At 45.1% G+C, this 25,290-nt stretch overlaps 1 protein-coding gene across 1 annotated transcript in view; it reads right to left on the minus strand.

Annotated features, from left to right (window-relative positions):
- LOC144505474 (RYamide receptor-like) overlaps positions 1-16,558 on the minus strand; it is a 69,819-nt gene extending 53,261 nt beyond the window's left edge. The window contains exon 1 of the mRNA XM_078231582.1: positions 16,490-16,558. The gene's annotated coding sequence lies outside the window, so the exon portion shown is untranslated. The remainder of the gene's footprint in view (positions 1-16,489) is intronic.
- Positions 16,559-25,290: the final 8,732 nt, after the last annotated feature.

A 25,290-nucleotide genomic window follows, 5' to 3' on the forward strand; every position in this document is an offset into this window, starting at 1 on the left:
CATAAAGCCCTTCTTGATTATTTTAACCTCTGTTCCCTGTTTCCCATCCAGGGAACTCTGAGGAAACGTTTGGTTTGTACCTGAAATATCTTCACCTTGATGGTCTGCCACGGATCAATGACTATTTTCCCAGCGTTTATTTTACCTCCAGCCGACCAGTGTTAGACCAGTTCTCAAATTATTGTAATTGACTCTTCCAATTGTGGAGATGCCGGCATTGGACTGGCGTGGGCAGTAAGAAGTCTCACTCTTCCAATTGGGTATTTTCACTTTTTCGTCAATGATTTTCCTAATGTTCAATGATGAAATCACAGAGCAAATTGAATTAGCGTGTGGAGCCAGACTTCTCCTGGTATCTATTTAAATGCAAGTTGTAATCTTATTAAAAGCATTTTTATTTTCTGCTAAAATCCAGTTTTTCACATTCCGGAGAGAAGGTCCTGTTTGTCTAGGCTGTCAAGAACCCGCTGAATATCACAGTGATTAACTCATAAAATGGGCACTTTGCAACTCTATTTATGTTGTCACTCAATCAACTTAAAAACTTCACTGTCTGTAAGATAAAAGACCCCCTTAAATAATTAGTAATCTTCAAACTACTGCTCATTAATAATGTGCATATTCTGTGCATTACCGACATTTATTTCAACGGCTTAAGTGACCAACAGGAGAGCAATTTTTTGTTATAAGTGGTTTTGGTATTTAAATTCAAGTAGAAAACACCAGGAGGCCAAAACCTTTGGTGATTTTACTATTTTTCAGCAGACCTTTCCTGTAAAATGCAGGAGAGCACAGCGACCCAGATTTTTCACAAAGGCCAGCTTTAATGGAGGCCTTGGGTCAGGGGTTAAAGATCTGTGGAGGAGAAGAGAAAAATAGAAAGGGATGTTTGGCAAAAGGAAAAGAATACCCATGCCGCAATGGAACTTGTTACTTTTGAATAACTCCTCAAGATCTCCTCAGACTTACCACGAATTTTCCAGAATTATTTTCCAATCTGCCATGGAGAAATGAATATGTGAGGCAGCCTTTCAGCAAGTAATGCTGCGTAGATCCGGTCCTTTTATAAATTAATAAATATATAACACTGACGGAAATTTTGCCGATCGAACACAATTTGTCTGGGATGACCAATGCAGTGTATTAGATAACCTTCAATTTTGCCAGATTATTTACAAGACCTTTATCCTATTAAAGAGACAGAAATGTTTACCTTTTATATCACACCTCGTTTTTTCAGAAGCAACTCAAAAGTAATCATCATGCAGTGATATTTTGAAGATAAATACAACAGCTACAAAACACCAGTAAATGACTAAATTATTATTTTTTTGGCAATGTTTGAGGGAGGAATGTTCATCAGGATACTGATAGAAGTCCCTTCTCTTTTTCAATATGCCATGGAACTGCTAAGTTACTACCCAGGGAACAATTTTCATTTATATGACACCTATCGGCTTGGAAAAGTATCCTCAGAGGGGATGTAATAGACAAAGAAAATTGCACACACCCATCTAAAGAAGATGACATGAGGAGGGTTGACCAAAAGCTTGGTCAAGGAGATGTTTTTTTTAAGCAGGGTGGAAAGTATTTTAAAATACTTAAAGGTGGAAAAGTAACGGAGGGTTTAAGGATGGAGTTCCAGAGTACAGGGCTTAGGCTGCTAAAATATATAGCCACCATTGGTGGGATGAAAGGACACACAAAAGGCCAGAGTCAGATGTATAGAGAACCCAAGTACAGAGAACCCAACTGAAGGAGGTTACAGCGATGGGAAATGCTGGAATTTATTACTAAGGACATGGTAACAAAGGCACATGGAAAATCGCAATGTAATTTGGCAAAGTCAAAATGGTTTTTTGAAAGGAAAATCTCGTTTGACAAGTCTGTTAGAATGTTTTGAGGGTGGAACTGGCAGGATAGATAAGGGTATATGCAATGGATGCAATATATTCGGATTTCCGAATAATGTCCCGTGCCTGATAAGCGCTCAGGATTGAAGGCCCTTTTTAGCATGAATTAAGGCTTAACGGAAAGCAGAGAGTAGGAACAAACGAGTCATTTTTGAGTTGATAAAGTGCAGTTTGTGCAGAGTCACATGGATCATTACGTGGATCTATTTACAATCTAGATTAATGACCTTATGAGCGTAAAATATCCAGGTTTACTGATGATGCAAAGCTCAATGGGAAAGCTGTGAGGAGGACACAAAAAGGCTTCAAAGATGACACAGGCAAAGAAGGTGGCAGGTGGAGTAAAACGTGGGGTGACAATGGTGGAAATATCCAGCCTGGTGGGAAGAAATTATTCACAGCATCTGATACACGATTCCATTGATTGTAATAGAACTGGATATCAGGTGTTGTGTATAATAAGCGGCCAACTGCAGTTTTTTGTGCCACTGTCCAAGATCAATTGCTACCCCGAGATGTTTAACGAGAAGGTAACTATTTTGCCAATTGTGCATTTGCTGGCACAATCCAAAACTAATCCCACAGCCTCCTTGGTTCCCAATAGCCTGACACCTCCTGCCTCACACCAGCTAGAGAAAATAACCTTTTCCAATTCATCCAATCAAAATCTTAACAACTTCTATTCTCTTAGCTTTCTTTACTGCAGTGAAAATAATCAGGTGGCCTCAAACCTTTGCACAAAGTGTGAAGAAGCTAGCCGAATATCTGTGGTAATCAATCTAAGCACCTCAAAACACACTCACTGAAATCTTGCTGCCATTCACACTAGTGGGATCTTATGGCCCCATCGATGGTGCACCCCAGCCATGGGTTTCCCAGTGGCAAGGGGTGTATTCAACGGGAAACCCCGCTCACAACGGCGGGACCATAAGATCCCGCCACCAGCGAGTGGAGTGCCACCTCCCGCCTCCATGAAACACACCGCGGGGGAGGGGGTGGAGGAAAATCCCGCCTAACAGATAAAGGAATGCAAAGCAAAAGGATTACTTAGGACTGGTCTGTGAACCAAACTGCTGAAAGCTGGACTCACGGCACAGATGGAGAAGCAACAAATTGTCCACCTGATTGAGAAGCAAAGCAACCATGCGGCCTTTTATCATTATCACTGATGCACCAGCAAAGTACACCAGCAAAAGAAAATCTGGCATTATACACAATGGAGAAAGCCATTAGGTGGCAAAAGACGTAGCGGAACAATGCAACCCACATAACTGCCTTGATGGCTATCATTTCTTCTTTTTTCCTTTTCATTAAGTTTGAAGAGCAAGATAATTCTTCCCCTCTCTTTGAGGTTCCCGACATGTGCACTAGTCTCAAAGCGGCCTCCATTAGCTTGTGCCACCAGCACACAGCACTGGGCCTATTCAAAGGTAAAATTAATAAGACTTGGGCGAGAGATATGTAAGGAAATACAAAGGACTACATGAAATTGCAAGATTTGGAAAGTACATAGTCTATTTAATACCCTTAACAAGGAGCGACTGGCACATTGACGCACAGGTCACTACTTTACACTTGAGTATACCCCGAGTCATGAAAGTGTCTCTGTCTCAACTAACAACAGCTCGTCTTCACCTGCTAACTTTTTCATTTTCTATTTTAAAGGGTGCTGGGATAGTTCAGCAAGAACAGAAACAGAAACTACTCTATATAACTTCTGCATTCAACTCATAAACATAAAGGTTGTATATTGAAAAGAACTTCATAAACAGCTTTTGGAAAGTCTTTTATTTGGGAAGGAAAGATTAGCCCTGTCTTTTTTTCATGGTGGTATTCATGTTGATGTATTGTCAGCCACTAGGACACAATAATGTAAAGGATATTGACAGCAAACGTTGCTTCCATTTTTATACTTCTGTTGCTCATTTCATGCACATTTTGGAGGGCAGTGAAGAAGATCGTAAAAGTTTGAGCTATGATTCACAGGCTCCAATCCCTCAAGATTGGCCTACCACTTGTTTCTGTCCCTTTCTTAGCTTTGTCTTTCAGATCTAATTGGGACATCTGTCACTCATCTCACTGAGATCAGCCCACCTCACTTCTCCATCCTTTGCTCTCCAACTCTCAACAATCTTTTCCAACACACTCTTTAAGGCTCAATGAACTACCTTCCCTTTCCAGATCCTACCGGTGGATCTACAATGGCCGCCCAGCTCCATAGTTCCCTCACATACCCACTTGTGAATAAGGTATCTGACATGCTGATGCCGACAGGTAATGGCTCTTAGGTATCGCCTCTCTTTTACTTTAGTAAAGATGTAGGATAGAGTTTCTTTGCATCAGTATGGAGGAAGAAATTCAATAATGTTTAATGTCCTTCAGAAAAAGCTGTTATTAATGTCTCATTATGAAGAGTCCACTTTCGTTTTAGGGGTAGACTTGGCTATCCAATGCACACCTGGTCGGCCTCCCATCTTGCACCCTTCATAAACATAAGGTCACCCAAAATTCTGATGTCCTATCCTGAGTACCAAGACTCAGCCATCCATCACACCTGTGCTCGCTGACCTACATTGGTTTCTGTTAAGTAACATCTCAGTCTTAAAATTAGTGCCCTTGTTTTCAAATCCCTCCATGGTTTCACCCCTCCCTAGCTCTGTAACCTTCTCCAGCCCCATAATGCTCTGAGATAACTGCTCTTTCAATCCAGCCTCTTGCACAACCTTGATTTCAATTGGTCTGCACAGGTTGGCACTGCCAGTTTGGCACAATGCCTGTGTCAGGGAACAGTGCCAGGGCAGACCATAGACAGAGGCTCATGGGATGGGGGATTCATTTGTATGTGGCGGTGGCTGACAGCAGGTGTGGGAGCTGGGGATGCCAGTAATGGCCGTTTGGGAGTAGGTTTTGCTGCCGGCAGTGATTGTGTGGGTGGGTGGGTGGGTGGGTGGGAGGAGGGGGGGTCAGTGGGGGAACGTGTCCAATGTTCGGGAGGAAAGGGGGGGTTGCTGGCACTGACTGTGTGGGTGGGGGGAGAGAAGTGCCAACTCCAATCAGTGACGGGGGGTAGGGGGGTGGGGGGAGAGGAGGGGAAGAAAGGAGCCGGGTCTGATCAGGATAGGGTGAAGACCCTGAGACCCTGGTTTGGGGGAAGGGGGGAGGGGTGGGGGCGCCCTTTAAACATGGCACTTTGATCTCAGTGCAGCCGGGCTTTTTTTTGACAGTGTGGTAAGATCTAGAGAGAAAACCAACACGTTTCCCGGAAACACACAGTTTTCCTCGCCGGAACCAACACTCTGCCAAATTCTGGTAAGGTCTCCCCTCGCCCTTGAGTCAATTGAAAACTATGCTATCTCAATTAAACACTACAGGTGGGTGACATTCCCTGCTGGCAACGTAAACACAAATAATCTGTCATAGGATCTTGGTTTTATATTTGGGTCGTGAAAATATTGTGTCATCGAATCCCCTGTAGAAAAATATCATTAAAATGCATTGGCTGTGAAATTTGGATCTGTTGCACAGCACCAAGGGTGCCGCTTTGCCTCCAAAACAGTTTCGGCAGTGCACTCATGAGCACACACTTCTGGTACTAGCTGTGTCAGTGAACAGCTTGCTGCATTGCTGTTACGCTCTGCAAGCTCCTTTGAACTCTGATATCAGTAGCCATTATGGTAGCTGTCTGTGATTGCATGACCTCAGTCTGAGCTTTTAATGTAGCAACCAGGCATTGCTTCTTATCATAGAATCAACAGTGCAGGAGGAGGCCATTTGGCCCATCAAGCCTGCACTGACAACAATCCCACCCAGGTCCCTTCCCCGTAATCCCACATATTTACCCTCCTAATCCCCCGACACTAAGGGGCAATTTACCATGTCCAATCAACCTAACCCGCACATCTTTGGACTGTGAGAGGAAACCGGAGCACCCGGAGGAAACGCACGCAGACACGGGGAGAATGCGCAAACTCCACACAGACAGTGAACCGAGGTCGGAATTGAACCCAGGTCCCTGGTGCTGTGAGGCAGTAGTGCTAACCACTGTGCCACCGTATCGCTTCTGCAGTGGAAGTTGAGATATTGGCCATTAGATACTGCACCATGATTGGGTCTGCAAGTGTCCTCATGGAGTTGGCCACCAGTCCCATGCTGGAAGGAATGGACTGATTCCTGAGTTCCAATGTGATTCAAAGATCAAGTACTAGCAAGGAGCATCAAATGTGTGAAGCTGGCCTGTAAGAGGTGTGTTGGAAAGATTATTTAGTCTGGAAAAGAGTTGACATTTTGATTGTTTAAAAAAGATAGGGTATCCAATATTGGATTTCAGTTTTGAAATGCTACCTGGAAGTGAGATTTAAAGCTATAATTATGAAAAGTTTAGGCATAGCATGTTCCTCGTATTGGTTGTCTTTACAGTCTGTTGAAGTAAATCAAATTTCTACGACTTTTTTCACAAAATTGAAAGCAAGTGCAAAATAAACATGTTTTGCAAATTACTGGAAACTTGAAGGTGACACTACCTTAAAGAGGCAGTGTGGCTGCATGTGGGAATTGCCAAGAGGAGATTTGTAAGGGCTAACTTGAAAGAAATGAGGAAGCTTTTCAAGCAGGTTGACCGGGAAGGTTTGTTCAATGACACTTCAGTTGAGGCAATGTAAGATACGGTTTTATTGGAACAATACTGGGCCTGAAGGATGAATACGTAACCAGAATTAATAAACTGAGACGAAACAAGCATGACTCAGAATGAAACAATAATCAAACCAAATGTGAAATAGAGGAAAAATTGTCTCTATAAATCCTGCAGGGAGATAGGGCAAAATCATCACTGAAATAAATATACTCTTCTGAAGGGCTGATTCCCTGCTCTCTCCACAAATGTTTCCTGAGCTTAGGGCAGAGACTTGGTCTACATGTGTACAACTTACATGGGTACTTATCCTGGAAACATTGGACAATTTCAAACTTGGTCTAACAGCTGGCTAACTCCACAACTGAACCTCCCTCCCCCCCATCAACCCCCTGCCGACCCCCACTGACTACCTGACTATCCCCCGACCCAACCTGACTCAACCGTAGCCCTCACTGCCCAACGACCCCATGTCCAAACCCATGTCACCCACCTAACCCACCTACTCATTCACTCACTCGCCCATTCACCTACTATTCATCCACTCACACACCAATTCATCCACTCACCTATTCATTTACTCACTCAATTAGTCAGTCATCCACTCACCCATTCATCCACTCACCCATTAATCCATTCACCCATTCATCCACTCACCCTATCACTTAGCCATCCACTCACCCATTCATCCACTCACCCATTCGTCCACTCACCCATTCACTCACTCACCCACTCACTCATCCATTCACTAACACATACTCTCATTCATTAAACATTGGACATTTAAAAACTTACCTGAATATGGTAGCTACTGCCGTAAAGCAGGCACATATCCTTTCTTCCCCCCTGACACTACTCCACTCACTGGAGTTAGATGGGGAACACTGTGCTGCCCATTTCTCTGTAGGCTGGGATCGGAAGATCCTGGAAGAAATGTGCAGTAACGTCGGGTCAGGAAAAATCTTTTATGGGCAGCGGCGATATGCCCATTGCCACTGGAGAGAAATTGAGGCCATTCTATTTGTTCTTGAGTGGTAAGGGAAGCTGGGAAAAAACGTTGCGAAACTTCTTCTACCATTCTAGCTTGAGTTATTCACTAACACCAGCTTTCAAAAATAATGGCTGTACAGGTCAAAGAGGGGAGGTACAAACTGGATAGCAATTCAAAGGTTCAAGTGGCTCATATCTAGAATAATGAACATTTGTTTGAGGAGAGGATTAGGAGTGAGGGTGAGAAGAGTTACAAGCTACAATCTAACTGATGAGCTTGGGTGTTTTGTTACATGTCAGGGTTTGTCATCTGAAGAGCAGTTGAGAAGTCTGGGTCTATACTCGATGGAGTTTAGAGGGATGAGGGGGGATCTAATTGAAACTTACAGAATACGTAGAAGGCTAAATACAGTGGACGTGGAGAGGATGTTTCCATTAGTGAGAGAGACTAGAACTCGAGGGCACAACCTCAGACTGAAGGGACGCTCCTTTAAAACTGAAATGAGGAGGAATTTCTTCAGCCAGAGGGTGGTGAATCTGTGGAACTCATTGCTACAGAGAGCTGTGGAGGCCAAGTCATTGAGTGTCTTTAAGACAGAGATAGATAGGTTCTTGATCAATAATGGGATCAAGGGTTACTAGGAGAAGGCAGGAGAATGAGACTGAGTATTATATCAGCCATGATTGAATGGCGGAGCAGACTCGATGGGCTGAATGGCCTAATTCTGCTCCTATATGTTATGGTGTTATGGTCTTTTGTAAACAGCAGGAGCAATTTTGAGCACGCATTCTCCATCTGCGGGAATGGCGGTGTGTGCTCAAAATCTGGGGAGCGCAATTCACAACGGCAAGTTTCCAAGTTCCAATCTTACCAGCCTCTCATCGGTGGAGTGGCGTGAAACACACCACAGGACCACAGAAAGCTCATTTTAATACATTAGCATATCATTAGCAAGTACCCTCTCTGTAACTTGCCCTCACTGGATATTCAGTGGGTGCCGGTCTGCCAATGCTATTTACAACACGTTCACCTGGACATGAACATGTCACAAGGGTCTCCCTGAGGTTGTAAAGGTGAGTATAACCCCCTGGGGAAAGGAACATGGCCAGCCAGTGGCAATGTCCCCCGGTGCTGTCCCTTGGCACAATTTGGCACTGTTAGGCTGCTTGGCAGTGCTAACCTGTGCCAAGGGGGCAGGCCCCAGCAGGACCCTCATGGGTGTGGGGTGGGGGGGGGGGGGGGGGGGGGAGGGAGGGGGGATGATTCATTTAGATGTGATTGTAGCTGGCAGTGGATAGAGGAGCAGGGGTTGCTGGCGATAGCCATGGGGAAGGGTGACGCAGTGGAGGTGGGTGCTGGCTCAGACTGAGTTGGGTGGGGGGGTTAGAAGGTGGGAAGGTGCCAACAAACAGGAGGGGGGGGGGTGCAGGGAGAAGGGGCCAATGATTGGGGGAGCGGGTAGAGAAATGCTGACTCAATCCTGGGAGGGCTTCTGAGACCCTGGTGGGCTGGTGGGGAGGTTCTGGTACACAGGTTCTGATCAGAGTGCCCTTTAAAGATGGCTTCCCGATCTCTGAGCTGGGTTTTGCGGCATGTTTGCCCCTCCCCCCTTCTCCCCGTATGACTGCGGGAAAAATGCCCCCTTGATTTTTTTCTGTCAGAGTGTCTTAGGATCTGGAGAGAAAACTGACCGGTTTCTCTCGAGAGAAACACACCAGTTTTCTTGCTGGAAACACCACTCTGCCATTTTTTTGGTAAGGTTTCACCTTGCAAGTTAGAAGCTAGAATGTAATAGAAGATTTTAAGTCTCTGAGGCATCAGAGCGAAGAAGCTGAGCGTTTCATAAGTGCCATCTGAATTCTGGAATGAGGTTACAGCTGTTGAAATGACCTGCATTTGGACTAGTGAGCCTGGAGTTGCTGGGGATATTTTGTCCTGTTGTGGGCCCTTCTTTAGTGAGCAGCAGGTGATAAGGCAGAATTTGAAATCCAGTGTACTTGAAGCACTTGTGCAATACAATTCTTGCTGCAAGACTACCGAATGTAACAAAATCAGTTCTTAATGACCAGGCAACACTTATTTAAAAGAAGAACTATAACTCTGAGCACTGGAGCATGGGGGTCAGTAACTCCCAGATCTCCAAATTCCCAGGTGTGGAGCTCGAAACATTTCCATTTGTTTTGTAATTGGTATCGATGGTTAGAGTCACTATTAAATTTAGCACTAAACTAAAATGTAAACTTCATCATATGCCTGACTTTGGTTATAATTGGATAAACATATGGATGATATTGGAATAGCGTAGGTTAGATGGGCTTTAGATTGGTTTCACTGGTCGGCCCAACATCGAGGGCCGAAGGGCCTGTACTGCGCTGTAATGTTCTATGTTCTATGTTCTAAAACATAGGTAATTTCAGTAATATCTACTCTTTGGGATTTATAACTTTTTTTTTGCTTTTTAAATGATCTGAAACGGGCGCTTTTCGTGTACTTTTCATTCGTGGGACAAGGACGTCGCTGACTGACCAACATTTATTGCCCATCCCTCGTCACCTTTGAACTGAGTGGCTTGCTAGACGATTTCAGAGAGCAGTTGAGAGTCAACCGCACTGCAGTGGCTCTGATGGGCCAGACCGGGTAAGGACAAAATGGGGCAGCACGGTGGCACAGTGGTTAGCGCTGCTGCCTCACAGCGCCAGGGACCCAGGTTCAATTCCCGGCTTGGGTCACTGTCTGTGTGGTGTTTTGCACGTTCTCCCCGTGTCTGCATGGGTTTCCTCTGGGTGCTCCGGTTTCCTCCCACAGTCCAAAGACGTGCTGATTAGGTGCATTGACCGGAACAGGCGTCGGAGTGTGGCGACTAGGGGAATTTCACAGTAACTTCATTGCAGTGTTAATGTAAGCCTTTGATGCGCTATCAATAAGGCGAAAGACTACCGATATGCCAATATAAGTGTAGGCTTTTATTCACAACAGAATCAGGAGCAGATCCCAACAATTAACAGACCTGGACTGAACAAGGGGGAGGAGACAGCCACCTTTATACTAGGTGCTGAGGGGAGGAACCAAACTGGAAGGGGATGTGTCCAGGTATGACAAACACACACAACGGTGGTCCATATAGGACAAAGGCACAACTGAGGTCCACCACAGCCTTACTTGTGACTAATAAATAAACTTTAAAAAAAAGGACGGCAGATTTCCTTCCCTAAAGGACATTAGTGAACGAGGTAGGTTTTTCTGACAATCGACAATGGCTTCATGTTCATAGATTGCAAACCCCCAATTCATGTATAACGATTATATTGCAGCAAAATATATATCACATTTGGTGTAAAGTGCCTTTATTTTTTTTTCAAGTTTCCCATTTCATTTAGTGGCTTCCCTCACCTGTAGCCAAGAAGGGTGGACAGTGCAGCCGCTTCTAGGGTCCTGCCAGCAATGTTCTGAGTTCGTTTGTCGACTATCAGGTTTATTTCTTTCTTGTCTAGGCCTCAGCTAGACTCCTCAGTGCAATACTACAGAGATAGAGAAGGATGGATTTCAGAGACAGCACCATGCTCATCTTCTGTAACATCTGTGGAAGAGCTTTTGGATGCCCCTGGGTGATACCCAAGATTGCACAGTGGCACAGTGGTAAGCATTGATGCCTAACAGCGCCAGTGACCTGGGTTCAATTCTAGTTTGGGTGCCTGTCCGTGTGGAGTTTGCACATTCTCCCCTTGTCTGCGTGGGTTTCCTCCGGGTGCTCCGGTTTCCTCCCACAAAGATGCGCAGGTTAGGTAAATTGACCATGCTAAAGTTGCCCTTTAATGTTCCAAGATATGTAGGTTGGTGGGATTAGTGGGGTAAATTATTGGGGCTTGGGTAAGATGCTCTGTCAGAGTGTCAGTGCAGACTAGGTGGGCCAAATGGCCTCTTTCTCCACTGTAGGAGTCTGTGATTTCCATCTTTCTTCCACTGAACTTACAAAGACTGAGTGTGAGAATCTCTGCATTGATTCGCCCATGGCAATTTTGGCAAAGGTGGGGACATCTCAGTCCCCTTGAACAGCTTTGCCACTCCAATTCACAGCACCACAAAGTCAAATTTATTTATTTTAATCATTTCCCTGCCAGATATAATACTTGCCCTCATATCCAAGACAATGTGCCAAAATGACCCAGTATTAGGCATCTGTTATATATATTTAAATTTGATCCTATGTCCCGTCTTCTTTAATAGCACAGTGGCACAATTAGCTGATAATGTTCTGTGTGCAAGTGACTTGTTTTTTTTTAGCAAATTAATTTACTTGCAAACCAGCATTATGCAGGAACCGTACAAGACAAGCATTGTTCCTTCGCAACAAAAAAACCCCACTACATTATATTCAACCTTTTATGCAAAGACCACAATTATTTCTAGTCTGGAAAATGTTTTCACAATACTGTGCTAAGAGCTGCAAGAGGATCCTAATCAAAATGGATGAATGCAGACTGCACACTTACACAGTCAGATATCATTACCGAACCACTCTCTGGTGTATAGTCATTCAAGATTCTTTAATTATGTACTGCAACTGGCTTTCCAATTACAGCACAGTGACTCAGATAGATAACCTATTTGTTGGGTGCTTCTGGTTGAGTTTACCAGGAAATTCAGTGGGGCACGAAAACAGGGAATTCGTACACTGCAACATTTTCGCTGAAGACATTGATGAGTTCATCTATTCTCACTAGCTAGCACAATGACAATGGAAACATACAATCTACAAGAGATCACTCAGACACAGTGGCGCAGTGGCTTGCACTGCTGCCTCACAGCGCCAGGGACCTGGGTTCACTTATCATTCTTGGACGACAGTCTGTGTGAAGTTTGCACGTTCTCCCTGTGTCTGCGTGGGTTTCCTCTGGGTGCTCCGGTTTCCTCCCACAGTCCAAAGATGTGCAGGTTAGCTGGATTGCCCATGCCAAATTGCACCTTAGTGTCCCAAGGTTAGGGGGATTGGTGGGATAAATGTGTGGAGTTACAGGGATTAAGCAGGGGGTGGGCCTGGATAAGATACTCTGTGCTCAAGTCAGTGCAGACTTGAGGAGCTGAATGACCTCCTGCTGCACTGTAGGGATTCTATGATGATGTGAGATGCATTCACAGTCATTGGCACTAATAGCTCACCTGAATGATTATTCTTTAAATTTGAGTGTATGCTTGCTGCTCATAAAGAAGAGGAATGGTGCAAATCAATCTGATGTCAGCCTCATCCATTGTCCATAGAGGTCACTTTCTGGCTGGAATGACAGGATGCTGGTCAGCAATGGCAGTATTGGTTGTTGTGTTTCCCCTGCCCAGCCTGGGAATAAGGTCGCCTATTTTAGCTTTTATGCTATTGCTGCTTTCCCCATGGCCAACAACTCCGAACAAGGCAGGGACTAAACCGAGGGCTTTGCATACAGCTCAGAACCACCTAACATCTATATATTTCAGAAGTCCATATTTAATCTGCATTTTGTACAACAACCTATCAAACATCCTCAGGTACAGTTTTTTTGTCTCTGGCTGCCAGCCTGGCACTGCCCACCAGACACCCTGGCACTATCCACCATGCACTGTGCAGTGCCAACGTGGGCCCAAGGGGAGGGAGTGGGGCCTGAAGTGGGTGGAGGCCTAAGGGGAGGTGGGAGGTTGCGCACTCCGCAATTGGGGATTGGCCAGGGTGGTGGTCAGCTGAGGGGATATCGGGGCCATGATCATCCGGCAGGGGGGGGTTATGGGGTGGCGATCGGCCAGCGAGGCCAGCAATCATCTAGGGAGGCCAGTGATCTGGGGTGGGGGCGATGTCTGGGGGGCGTGGTGTGGTGATATCTGGGAGGGGGGGAGGGGTGGAGGGGTGATATCTGGGGGTTGGGGAGGGGGAGTGACAAATATCTCAGTGTTCCGTGCACACTTGTACACAGAACCTTCAGAGATCAAGGTACATGCGCAACTGCACCCCGAGCAGTCAGCAGCTGGCTTACCGGTGAGAATAGACTCCTGCACTCCCCCTACTGGCGTGAATCACACTTTGCCTCGTTTCTTGTACTAAGTGCCATACGATTGCACCTGAGAGCTCACCCCAAAAATTGTTGTGAGTCTCTCCCATTCTCACGTTTGTTCAGCATTTGGAATGTTTTTGGTAAAATTGCCCCCGATGTCTTTTATAAAAACAGTTAACATAGGAATGATTCAATGTAAATCTATCAATGAACTTGCAAATTATTCCACTAATTGGGAATAATAAGATTGGCTCAGATCTTTTGATCTCTGGATAGTCAGAGAGCGGACATACCCTGAAGGATGCACTATGTGACCCCAGATAAGTTTCAGTGCAATAACTACGTGGGAATTACCCACAAAGTTTGAACTTCTGATGGGCAATTTCTCCTGCTCCCCAGGACCCTACAAAAAAGTCTCCAACCCTGAGATCGAGTTGGATTCTTCAGGCAGTTCTAACTTACTTACCTGGATAGGGGTTACCTGGAAATGTGAGAAGGAAAAATCCAAGTCTAACTCCTGGATAACTGTACAACTGACCCCCCCCCCCCCCCATGTAACCACCTGAGCCCATGAACACCCCCATGAACCTCGACTATCCCCCAACCCAATCTGACCCGACCTCACCAACCGACTCTCCCCTCTCGACGTCCCAACACCCTGATTATCTCTGTCCTGACCTGTCCAAACTCCACCTCTTGGCCTACCCCCAATTCCCTTGCCTCACTGGTGTTCTGATACCCTCCCGACCCAACCCATCTAGTCCCAACCACCTGACCTCCCACTGATGCCCTGACCCCAACCCTGAACTGACATTATAGCCCCCAAACCCCAACGGCCCCAAAGCCCTGACCCAACCTCACCATCTGACTACTTGCTAACACCTCCAGCTCACCACCTGACTCCCCAACTCCCACCTGACCAAACCTGACCAGCCCCCCACAACCCAACACCTCCCCGCCACCCTGAACAACCTCTACCCAAACTGATCTGACCTCACCACCCTACTCAGCTGCCGCCCCATACCCTTATTCACATATCTTACCCGCCCTATCCCTTTACCCATCTATCCCCTTACTCACTTACCTCACCACCCTACCTGGATGCCACCCTACCCCTTTATCCAATCACCTTACCCACCTTACTCCCTTACCCACATACATTGCCCATCCTATCCATGTACCTTATGCACCATACTCCCTCACCCCCTTACCTCCCTCACCTACTCCCTTACTTACCTTCTCTCCATAACTTTTCAAAGGAGCTTTGGGACATTTGAAACTCTGTACTTGCCAGAATACGACATCTGATGTGGTAAGTAGAGGACATGGTTTGTCTTCCGCCTATGATCCAGCATTATGAAGAAGTAGTTCCATTTCGGGTATGCATTTCTGGAGAAGCCAGGGTTGGAAGTCCCGGTCAGTGATGCGGAGATCCGATGTGGCACAGAAAAGAGGAGTGGAGTGGCAATTGCCACGCCTCAGAAGATTCGGGCCACTACCTGCACATATTTCAATAAATGCTTTCCAGGTGCATCTTTTGATTTAAATATTTCTCCCTCCCTCCCATCCTCCTGCCTCATGCTTCTTTAGGCATAATTTGCCCCCTTGCACTTTGGCCAGTTAGTGCTTACTCACATGAGTTTTGATAGTGAGTATTTTTTTGGATATTCAACCATAGAGAGCATCACAGACAAGCCTTTAAGTTTTTAAGTTTATTAATTAGTGTCACGAGTAGGCTTACATTAACGCTGCAGTGAAGTTACTGTGAAAATCCTCTACTCGCCAGACTCCGACGCCTGTTCGGGTACACTGAGGGAGAATGTAGCATGGCCAATGCGCCTAACCAGCACATTTTTCGGACTGTGGGAGAAAACCGGAGCACCCGGAGGAAACCCACGCAGACACAGGGAGAATGTGCAGACTCCACACAGATAGTGACCCAAGCCGGGAATCGAACTTGGGTCCCTGGCGCTGTGAGGCAGCAGCACTAACCACTGTGCCACCGTGCCGCCCTTTTGTTCTCAACTATAAGCCCTGTACTTACAATATGGTATAAACATTATTGATCCTTATCATGCTTAATCCTGCTGCTAAGAAGTGGTGTTTCTACCACTGACCTGGTTGATCTCAGCTACCTCTTATCACAGACCAGGGATCAAAACAACCATCCTCTTGATAGAGATGGCACTTTTACCTCAGAGCCACTGAGATGGTGACTTTAACAATCTCCAATTAGCATATATGCAGCGAAAAGGAAATAACTTACCAACATTGTTATCAATTGATGTGGGATGAAAGAGCTCTTAAACAACATTTGTGGTTCGGGACATCAGCCGTGTTACAATGGACTTAAACCCATAATCAGAGGCCACTGAATTGCAATAGTTGAATAAATGGCATTCTGAGATTTAGTTGATGTTTTGGTGATCGTAATCCATAATTCTACCTGTTCATAACAGTGGTCATCAGGTAAGAACTAAATATTCTTATTAAATCGGGGTATAGGGTTTGGATCTGAATATCACAATGCTGTCCATTTTTCTATGATAACCATCAACAATGTTTGGCTGTGATGAAAACAGTTTTCCTGTTTGTTTTCCAAAACCAAAAACCTGCTTTTCCACGAATCAGTTTTTTTCCTGGAATTATCTGCACACTAAAACCACAGAGCCAACCGTTTATCAGATGAAGTGTTGAACTCAGAACAATTACTATCAGGAGACTTATTGCAGCCACTTATTCTGGCAAATCCGTTCGACAATGTTTTTCATTCATGTTCGATACTCTGCAAGACAGCAGCAATACAAATACAAGTCCAATCTGGCAACATGGTTATGACTACTGACTATCCTTAATCTTTCACTTCAATTGTTACAAAGGAGACACTAAACAAGAGAATTAATTCTATTCCTAACTCAAAAATGTGACGTGTTTACCTTACCTTTATGGCTTTGGCTGAATGACTTGTCGAGTTACTGTTGTGCTGTTCTAAGCTCTCATTCCTTTCGCCCTTATACAGATCCCAGATACTGAGTATGCTGTCAATCAAGCTGTAGAAAGCTATTCACAGCCAATCAGCTGCTGCAGAACAATCCTGTACTTTCAGGTTTTCAACAGTTTATCCCTATGTTTTTCCTTCCTGCTTCTTTCGGGTTCTGGCTCCCCATCCTCCATGTTGCATGCTCTCTGCACTGTGTTCAAATTCTTTTTTCATGTTCTTATTTATTTAACCGTTGTCAGTCTTCCACGTAATGTCATTATAGTTGTCCTTGGGTATTAAGTAACATCAATGTTTATGAAATAAAATTTTGATTATCACCATTGCACCAAAATACCTGATTTTAATTGTCAGTAAAAAACAATTTCAAAGAAAAATTCATCTCGTCCCTTATCACATCCACACAAAATATATTTAAATTGCAACAAATTTGTGGTTTACAGTAGCGTGCTCTGTTAATGATTCAGTCTAGTATCAATTTGAGCCCAACGTTTAACTCAAGATGCAGCGTGACAAATTTCACTTTTTCTCTTGCATGTCATTTTACAACTCGACTATTTTCTGTCTTTGTATCTTATTTCCCTGTGATTGTGTTTAGACTCACGTTTTGCCTATTTATATCACAAATAAATATCTATATGCTGTATGCACGCACTTATGGCATCGACCTCTTTGTGTATTTGAATGCTCTTGCCACGTTTTAGAATGCGAAGCAATGTGCCTCAAGTCGAGGCATATTCCTGGCTCGTGGACCATGTTTACAGTGAGATTGCAGCTGCTAACCCTGAATGTAGTTGAGGGGCTGCAATTTTGTGGTTGTGTGGGTGTCTATATTGCTTTTCCAGCGAGCAATATTGCCACAGCCTTGTTGCAATGTTCCCCTTTTAATACGCTGTTAAGTAACTAATGAACACTTCAGTGTACAGATCATGCTAATATAAAACTGGATTGCTGCAGGCCATTGTGAACAGTGAGGGGTGGGAAATGCAAAGCTATTTTAAGGTTTTGTTTGATGATCTTGAGAGATAAGGGAGCATTTATAAACAAAATGTCGAGAAAAAGTGAGCTTAATGGGCTGCATGTTTCTTCTTGTTCCTTGTGCCGTTAAGTTTTATATTCTACTCAATTGACCTATATATAGTCCTAATTGTTTCAAAGAAAGGCACCAATATAATTGCTGGAATTTCCTAGGTGTGTTTTATACTCCAGTGGTTAGAGGCATTCTGGAAATAGGCTGTGTAGATCTTCCCTTGGAGGGGAGTAATTAATATATGCATATTTCTTATTAGGCAGTTAAAGGGCATTGCGTTTAACAGAAATACTCCCTAGTTTGGTAGTGCAGAGATTGAATACTGCTGAAGGGAGGGGGAGATGTGAAGCTTTTTGTCTTGCACTCATCAGGATAAATACAAGAATACCAAATTTCAAACAATCACAATTTATACTACAGGACGAAAGAGTGCTGACTGGTTGACAAGTTGTCTTCGGAAGCATAAAGATCACCATTGCTTTCTCCACTGCAATCAGTCAAATTACCAAACAGTCAGCACCCTTTTTTCCCATAGTTTTATTTTCTTTATTCTTTCATGGGGAGTGGGGGGTGGAGGGGAGGGGTGGTATTTTCTGGCCACCTCGTGGCACATTTCTCACGGTGGAAGGTGACCCACCATTCGCCATGGCGGGACCTATCGGTCCCACTGCCATCAATGGGATTTCCCATTGACTGCACCCATGCCATCGGGAAATCTTCTAAGGGGGTGCACCATTGGTGGGACCAGAGGTTTCCACTGGTGTGAACAGCCGGAAAGTTCCAGCATAGATATGGGTGTCACTGACTAGATCAACATTTATTACACATTGCAATTGCCTGTGAAAATCAGGTGGTGAGTTACTTAGAGTCATAGAGGTTTACAGCATGGAAACAGGCCCTTCAGCCCAACTTGTCCATGCCACCCAGTTTTTTTACCATTAAGCTAGTCCCAATTGCCTGCATTTGGCCCATATCCCTCTCCACCAAACCTACCCATGTAACTGTCTAAATGCCTTTTAAAAGACAAAATTGTACCCGTCTCTACTACTACTAAAACCAAGCATGCCGAATGCCCTCTTCACCACCCTGTCCATCTGTCACGTCACTTTCAAGGAGTTATGAACCTGTACCTCTAGATCGCTTTGTTCAATAACTCTCCCCAATGCCTTACCATTAACTGAGTACGTTCTGCAAACTTACTAACCATGCCTCCTAAATTCTCATCCAAATCGTTAATATAAATGACAAATAACAGTGGACCCAGCACCAATCCCTGAGGCACATCGCTGGTCAGAGGCCTCCAGTTTAAAAAAACAACCCTCTACAACTGCCCTCTGTCTTCTGTCATCAAGATGTGGAGATGCCGGCGTTGGACTGGGGTAAACACAGTAAGAAGTTTAACAACACCAGGTTAAAGTCCAACAGGTTTATTTGGTAGCAAAAGCCACACAAGCTTTCGAAGCTCTAAGCCCCTTCTTCAGGTGAGTGGGAATTCTGTTCGCAAACAGAGCTTATAAAGACACAGACTCAATTTACATGAATAATGGTTGGAATGCGAATACTTACAACTAATCAAGTCTTTAAGAAACAAAACAATGGGAGTGGAGAGAGCATCAAGACAGGCTAAAAAGATGTGTATTGTCTCCAGACAAGACAGCCAGTGAAACTCTGCAGGTCCACGCAACTGTGGGAGTTACAAATAGTGTGACATGAACCCAATATCCCGGTTGAGGCCGTCCGCGTGTGTGCGGAACTTGGCTATCAGTTTCTGCTCAGCGACTCTGCGCTGTCGTGTGTCGCGAAGGCCGCCTTGGAGAACGCTTACCCGAATATCAGAGGCCGAATGCCCGTGACCGCTGAAGTGCTCCCCAACAGGAAGAGAACAGTCTTGCCTGGTGATTGTCGAGCGGTGTTCATTCATCCGTTGTCGCAGCGTCTGCATAGTTTCCCCAATGTACCATGCCTCGGGACATCCTTTCTTGCAGCGTATCAGGTAGACAACGTTGGCCGAGTTGCAAGAGTATGTACCGTGTACCTGGTGGATGGTGTTCTCACGTGAGATGATGGCATCTGTGTCGATGATCCGGCACGTCTTGCAGAGGTTGCTGTGGCAGGGTTGTGTGGTGTCTTGGTCACTGTTCTCCTGAAGGCTGGGTAGTTTGCTGCGGACAATGGTCTGTTTGAGGTTGTGCGGTTGTTTGAAGGCAAGAAGTGGGGGTGTGGGGATGGCCTTGGCGAGATGTTCGTCTTCATCAATGACATGTTGAAGGCTCCGGAGGAGATGCCGTAGCTTCTCCGCTCCAGGGAAGTACTGGACAACGAAGGGTACTCTGTCCACTGTGTCCCGTGTTTGTCTTCTGAGGAGGTCGGTGCGGTTTTTCGCTGTGGCGCGTTGGAACTGTTGATCAATGAGTCTAGTGCCATATCCTGTTCTTATGAGGGCATCTTTCAGCGTCTGGAGGTGTCTATTGCGATCCTCCTCATCCGAGCAGATCCTGTGTATACGGAGGGCTTGTCCATAGGGGATGGCTTCTTTAACATGTTTAGGGTGGAAGCTGGAGAAGTGGAGCATCGTGAGGTTATCCGTGGGCTTGCGGTACAGTGAGGTGCTGAGGTGACCGTCCTTAATGGAGATGCGCGTGTCCAAGAATGCAACCGATTCCGGAGAGTAGTCTATGGTGAGCCTGATGGTGGGATGGAACTTGTTGATGTCATCATAGAGTTGTTTCAGTGATTGTTCACCATGAGACCAAAGGAAGAAAATGTCATCGATGTATCTAGTGTATAGCATCGGTTGAATGTCCCGTGCGGTGAAGAAGTCTTGTTCGAACCTGTGCATGAAGATGTTGGCATATTGAGGTGCAAATTTGGTCCCCATGGCTGTTCCGTGTGTCTGGATGAAGAACTGGTTGTTGAAGGTGAAGATATTGTGGTCCAGGATGAAGCGGATGAGATGTAAAATTGCATCTGGAAACTGGCAGTTGTTGGCGCTGAGCACTGAAGCCGTTGCAGCAATGCCATCGTCATGGGGCATGCTGGTGTAGAGTACAACCCTGCCACAGCAACCTCTGCAAGACGTGCCGGATCATCGACACAGATGCCATCATCTCACATGAGAACACCATCCACCAGGTACACGGTACATACTCTTGCAACTCGGCCAACGTTGTCTACCTGATACGCTGCAAGAAAGGATGTCCCGAGGCATGGTACATTGGGGAAACTATGCAGACGCTGCGACAACGGATGAATGAACACCGCTCGACAATCACCAGGCAAGACTGTTCTCTTCCTGTTGGGGAACACTTCAGCGGTCACGGGCATTCGGCCTCTGATATTCGGGTAAGCGTTCTCCAAGGCGGCCTTCGCGACACACGACAGCGCAGAGTCGCTGAGCAGAAATTGATAGCCAAGTTCCGCACACACGCGGACGGCCTCAACCGGGATATTGGGTTCATGTCACACTATTTGTAACTCCCACAGTTGCGTGGACCTGCAGAGTTTCACTGGCTGTCTTGTCTGGAGACAATACACATCTTTTTAGCCTGTCTTGATGCTCTCTCCACTCCCATTGTTTTGTTTCTTAAAGACTTGATTAGTTGTAAGTATTCGCATTCCAACCATTATTCATGTAAATTGAGTCTGTGTCTTTATAAGCTCTGTTTGTGAACAGAATTCCCACTCACCTGAAGAAGGGGCTTAGAGCTTCAAAAGCTTGTGTGGCTTTTGCTACCAAATAAACCTGTTGGACTTTAACCTGGTGTTGTTAAACTTCTTATTCTGTCATCAAGCCAATTTTGTATCCAATTGACTATCTCACCCTGGATCCCGTGAGATTTAACCTTATGCAACAACCTACCATGTGGTACCCTGTCAAAGGCCTTGCTAAAGTCCATGTAGACAATGTTGACTGCACTGCCCTCATCTAACATCTTGGTTACCACTTCAAAAAACTCAATCAAGATCATGATTTTCCACTCACAAAGCCATGATAACTCTCCCTAATCATTCCTTGCCTCTCTAAATGCCTGTAGATCCTGTCTCTCAAAATACCTTCGAACAACTTATCCATTACAGATGTTAGGCTCATTGGCCTGTAGTTCCCAAGCTTTTCTCTGCAGCCCTTCTTAAACAAGGGCACAACATTTGCCACCCTCCAGTCTTCAGGCACCTCACCTCTGCTAGGGGACTTGCAATTTCTTCCCTAGCCTCAACCAATGTCCTGGGATACATTTCATCAGGTCCCGGGGATTTGTCTACCTCGATGTACTTAAGACTTCCAGCACCTCCTTCTCTGTAATATGTACACTCCTCAAGACATCACTATTTATTTCCCTGACTTCCCTAACATCCAGGCCTTTCTCAATAGTAAATACTGATGAGAAATATTCATTTAGGATCTCACCCTTCTCTTGTGGCTCTGTACATAGATGACCTTGTTGATCCTTAAAAAGGCCCTATTCTCTCCCTAGTTACTCTTTTGCCCTTTATGTATTTGTAGAAGCTCTTTGGATTCTCCTTTGCCTTATCTGCCAAAGCAATCTCATGTCCCCTTTTTGCCCTCCTGATTTCTTTCTTAACTCTACTCCAACACCCTCTATACTCTTCAAGGGATCCACTTGATCCCAGCTGCCTATGCATGTCATATGCCTCCTTCTTTTTCTTAACCAGAGCCTCAATATCCCAAGTCATCCAGGGTTCCCTACTTCTACCAGCCGTGCCCTTCACTCTAAAAGGAATATGCTTACCCTGAACACTGGTTAACACACTTTTGAAAGCCTCCCACTTACCAGCCATCCCTTTGCCTGCCAATAGACTTCCCCAATCAACTTTTGAACGTTCCTGTCTAATACCATCAAAATTGACTTTGCCCCAATTTAGAATTTTAACTTTTGGGCCAGACCTACCTTTCTCCATAGCTATCTTAAAACTAATGGAATTATGGTCACTGGTCCCAAAGTAATCCCTCACTAACACTCCTATCACCTGCCCTTCCTTATTTCCCAAGAAGAAGTCAAGTTTTGCCCCCTCTCTAGTCGGGCCAACCATGTACTGAATGAGAAATTCCTCGTGAATACATTCTTGGAATGCATTTCTCTCCATCCAAGCTGTCCCAGTCAATATTGGGAAAGTTAAAGTAACCTATTATTACCACCCTATTTTTCTTGGAGCTATCTGTAATCTCCTTACATATTTGCTCCTCAATTTCCCGTTGACTATTTGGGGGCCTATAGTACAATTCTATCAAAGTGTTCTCCCCCTTCTTATTTTTAATTCTATCCATATAGACTCAGTGGGCGAACCCTCAGAAATATCCCCTCTCAATACTGCTGTGATGTTCTCCCTAATCAAACCAGTGACGTCACTGGAAACGTCACTGAAAATCCGGCGGCCGGAGATTCGTGGAGGCCCTGGTGCCCAGCGGGGAGCCTGACTAAACAGCCTCCACTTGAGTCTCCCGACCCGCTGCACTGCTAAAGCAGCACAGCGGGCTGGGTGAATCACCCCCGTGATCGTTTGAACAGTTTGTCCTGATGAGCGCAAGATGAAAATCCTTGCCAACATGGCTCTCTTTTCAGCAATATTCAACTCCCTTGTTCCTAGTTGTTATCCAGGGAACAACTGGATAACTGCCTCCGTAACTTATTAACTTTCAAGTTAATTTTTGTTGCTGCACTTTAAAACTATTTTTAAGGAGGTGTGAGAGCACATCTTCTGGATAGAATTCTCTCTCATGCATCGCTACGTACAAATCTAGCATCTATGAGCATGCAAATGATAAAAGAGAAGAAAAAGCCCTCAGCTCCATCCAGCCTGTTCAACCCTACTTTGTGTATCACGACAGAAATTTTGTGAATTTGTGTCCACCCCACCAGCTGGCAGCCTTACCCAGAGACCCACTATTCCCTTTGAAAAGAACCAACTCCTGACATCTAACCGAGATGTGGTCTTGGTCCACCTTCGATTAATTTAATTGGAACAAGCTGTCAACTTCAGCACAATCCATTTGCTTTATCATCTTATAAATCTTGATCAGATCAGCTATAAGACTCAACTTCTGTAAAGTCTAGAGTCCCAGCTTTTGCTTAACCGCTCTTGATTAAATGCCTTAATCTAAGATCTGATCTCATGGCCTTTCCTTGCACCCTTTCCAAAGCTTCATTATAACCCCTATGTGCGGAGAACAAAACTGGACATAGTATTCTAATTGAGGCTTGACCACAGTTTTGTACAAGGACAAAATAGTAAGACTCGTCTTATAATCAATTGTCTTGTGAATACAAGTGCCACTTTACTTGCTCTAGTTGTTGTTTCACTGCATTGTTACTCATGAACCTTTAGAGATCTCTGCGTTTGGAAACTCAGACCTCTTCCTTTCTCAAAGTTCTTTAATGCTTTTCCCTGCTGGGTGTATAAATGTTGAGCACTCATCCTGCTCATCATCTGCCCTTTTCCAAGTTAAACATTATTTTCCAATTATGAGCCTATCTCTAACACATCTGTCTGAAGCATCTGGGCATTGTCTACAGTGCTAACAATAGCTCAGGCTTTAATGCTCTCTGCAAGTTTTAAGATGATGCTCTGAGTCTTATTTCATTCCTTGTGATGATGAATAGAGATTTTGATGTATGCTAATTTTATTAAACAAGAAAGCTCCATTAGTTTACATGAGTTTGCAATCTGTCTTTTCATTCTTCGATAAATAAATGACATTTGATCTCATTTAATCAAGCCATGATATCACTGAGACAGAGCACAATGAACTCACACCAAGTATAGCACTGTTTTGCATATAGCCTTTTGTTTCAATTGGAACCAAAACAAAAAGTAACCAAGAAAGATTGAGTAGCGCACAAACACAAAAGCTGCTCGTGCTGGATATCTGGAAATGCTCAACACGTTTAGTAGCATCTGTGGAAAGAGAAACAGAGTAAACAACTGGAATATTTCATGGAGGCAGTGGTCTTATCCCCTGGCTGAACTGTTGGGGGTGAACCCACTTCCACAACACTGGGAAGCTGTGACTAAACTTTGAGGCCTTCAGGCTGTTGTAGTGGGCTCAGGTTGTAGCTTCTGCCACTATCCAGGTGGATGTCCCATCTCCAAGAGCTGCTGATCAATCAGATGGCCAGAAGCTTCTTGTGGCTGGAGGCTGGACTGCAAGCTAAGTGGGGCAGTTTTGCCAAGGCCAGCCAGGCAGGTTCCGGCGATGGGGTGTGGAGCTGTGTTAGGGAGGTCAGGGGCAGCGAATCAGTGGGTTGGCTATTACTGTTGGGTATGGTCTCTCTTTACCACGGGGTACCCGAACATGAGGAATCTCCCCCTCCTCCCCCCAGCCCAAGCATGCAAGCAGGCCATCATTATTTACTTGGCAGCCTTGCCACATGGCATCTGCATGTTCGTTGCGGGTGAAATACCGGCAGGGTAGACACCAACAGGCATGGTATCCCTACCATGCTGCATGATTTTATGCACCCCTGCCTGTCAGACTGCACCTGCACATGGTGGAGTGGATGGAGGGGAGTGGGAGGAATGTGTGGTAGCGTGTAATAAAATTCAGCCAACATTACGGGCGGGATCTTACCAGCTGGCTGCGCCTTTCGATCAATGTGGCGAGCCGGGAAGGTAATGTGCGAGATCAAAAATCCGATTTGCACCCGCCATGATCGGATTGCTATCTTCCTGGCCCCGAGGACTCCCGTTTCCTTGCCGT

This window comes from Mustelus asterias, chromosome 16 (assembly GCF_964213995.1).
Source record: "Mustelus asterias chromosome 16, sMusAst1.hap1.1, whole genome shotgun sequence".
In the NCBI taxonomy this organism is placed as follows: domain Eukaryota; kingdom Metazoa; phylum Chordata; class Chondrichthyes; order Carcharhiniformes; family Triakidae; genus Mustelus; species Mustelus asterias.